This window comes from Octodon degus, unplaced genomic scaffold, assembly GCF_000260255.1.
Source record: "Octodon degus isolate 3935 unplaced genomic scaffold, OctDeg1.0 scaffold00230, whole genome shotgun sequence".
In the NCBI taxonomy this organism is placed as follows: Eukaryota; Metazoa; Chordata; class Mammalia; order Rodentia; family Octodontidae; genus Octodon; species Octodon degus.
This window is the reverse complement of record NW_004524806.1, coordinates 1,427,604-1,430,349: the sequence shown is the minus strand read 5'-3', so window position 1 is coordinate 1,430,349 and position 2,746 is coordinate 1,427,604.

Below are 2,746 nucleotides of genomic sequence, written 5' to 3'. Positions count from 1 at the left end.
TTTTTTCTGTATTGGGGCTCAAACTCAGGACCCTGTGCTTGCCAAGCAGGTTCTTATGCCATTGAACTATCTCACTGGCCCACACCTAAAAATGTGAGGCTGTAATCCCAGCACTCTGGGAGCCAAGAAAGCAAAGCAGGATTATAAATTCAACCTTCAAGGGCAATTCAGTGACTTAGTGAGACCCTACTTCAAAATAAAAAATGAATAAAGGGCTGAGAATGTAGTTCATTGTGAAGGATGTGGGTTCAATTCCCAGCAATATATATATATATATATACCTGTGACCCCAGCACTCAGGTAGACTGAAGCAGAAAGGTTGCAAGTTAACTTGGTGAGACCCTATTTCCAAATAAAAATTGCAAGAGGGTTGGAGATGTAGCTCAGTGGGAAGATCTTGAGTTCAATCTCTTAGTACCACAAAAAGGGGCCTCTTGATACCCTAAGCTTTAGATAAATGCTTTTTTTTTTTTTTTTCCCCGGTACCGGGGATTGAACTCAGGGCCTTGTGCTTACCAGGCAAGCACTTATCCTACTGAGCTATCTCCCGGGCCCAGATAAATGAGGTTGATGCCATCATAACTTAGTGTATGTTGTAAGCATTTGAAATTTGTAGTGATTACACTCTGTAGCGGGTGATCACCTGTGTCAACTTGAGAAGTTTAGAAGCTTAAAAACTGGCTCAGCAATTCCACACCCTATAGTGTGGAGGACCATTTGTGGGTGGCTCATCACTTAGAGGATATAAAAAGGAATTAGGGAAGGATGGAGTGCTCCATTTCTTCAGAGGAGCTCTGCTCCTCGCAGTCAGTTTGGACGTTGTCTCCTGGCTTCTAGCACAGATGCTTCGGCTTTTGCCTTGGACCCTTCAGCTTTCTGGTGTAGACTCATCAGCCCTCCACTGTAGACCCATCGGCCTCCTGATATGGGCTTGCACAAAACACTGCAGTGAGCTCCAGAACTTGGACTGAATCCTTCAGTCTCCAGTGTGTAGATGTCCACTTCACGCTTCATCCGACTCAGTGGCTGACCATCGTAAGCAAAGTTTGTAAGTTCTTATAAATTTGTGTATTTTGTGCTATATCTGTTCCTCTAATAAAACCCTGTTACATACTATATAAAAGTAAATGCATAAATCAGCAAGTTATTTATATTACTATCAAATAGGTGCTGCACATGATTTTTTTTTTAGCAAGGCATATATTATTATTTTTCTTCAAGCTAAGTGCTGCTGCACATGATTTTATATGCTGCATTTTTATGCATAGCACAGGTTTTTAATGCTACACACGAGTAATGTCCTGCCTTACCATGGCCATGACCTCACTAGGTCATAGGAATCTTCAGCTCCGTTCTAATCTTATGCGGACACATTGCTCATCTGGTCCTTCACTGACTAAAATGTTTATGTGCTGAATGGTTATACCTGAAGTACTCTTCTAGATATCTTGAGGGGCCCAGAAGGATCAGAGTGAGTAAAAGAAAACCCCTAATCTCAAGGAGCTTGTACTACAATGATTAACAGATGGGGAAGTGGTGTGCCACAAAAATATAAGGGGGTTACAGCATGGGAGGGAGCACACTTTCAGGCATAGTGATCTGGTAAAGAGAAGATCTGAGAAGTGATCAAGGGAATCATGCAGAAATGTGAAGAAGAGTGTTCCAGATATAAGGGACAGGAGGTGCACATGTCATACTGTGGGGATTCGCTGGTCCAATCAGAACAGCCAGGGTCCTTGTGGAAGTTTGCTCTGTTCAAACTGCTTCTGTCTTCTCAGTGAAATGCACAGCAAACATCAACTACTGATAAGGGGACTCTGGAGGTTTGAGAAAGATGTTATGAAAAACATAATTATGACATTCTACATTGGTGAATAGAAGTCCTGAAATATGGGGCCGGGGAGATAGCTCAGTAGAATCAATGCTTGCCTGGCAAGCACAAGGGCATGAGTTCAATCCCTGGTTTTGCCAAAAAAAAAAAAAAAAAAAAAAAGTCCTGAAATAAACTACAGACATGAGTTTTCCAAGAACAGAAGAGGGCTGAGGACTTTTTTCCCTTTCACTTTTTTGAGACAAGGTCTTTGTTCAGATAGGCCTGGAACTCACTATGTAGCTAGCCTAAAGGTCCACCGAGACAGGATTCTAAAATCAGTTTGTATCACCCTCTTACCCTCAGATGGTCTCATCAATGCAGTTTATGAGATGAGAGGTATTTAAGAAATGATAATTCCTTAATTGGTAATTAGCCTATCTCTCCTAAACAGGGGTGTGGGGGAGGACTCTCCCCCTAGTAATCGTGGAATTTATCAAGCGATGCGTAACTGTCAGGATGCTTCCCAATCAGCAAACATTACATAGATAAAATTTCTCCTTGCACAAGTTCTGAGACAAGGGCAAGTACTGATTTTTGGTCTGGATAGAGGAGAATCATGCTTCTTGCTGGGTGTAACTGCACGTTTGTAATCCTGGCACTTGGAAGGCTGAGGCATGGACTGCTGAGGCCAGCTTGAACTACATAGCGAAACAGTCTCAGAAAAAGTAAATGAATGTATCCCACAGTTGATAGTCTCCCAAATAAGTCATTTATTTTTTCTGTATTTTAGGGAAGGGTCTACAGGGTGTTCAGGGTCTTATTACTAGATATGACATAGTGATTCTCCTATTTACAACCTCCCAAGTGCTGGGAGTATAGGCACGCACCACCACGCCGTCTCACTTGCTGTCTCAGCATGCCCTGGGGGTGGGG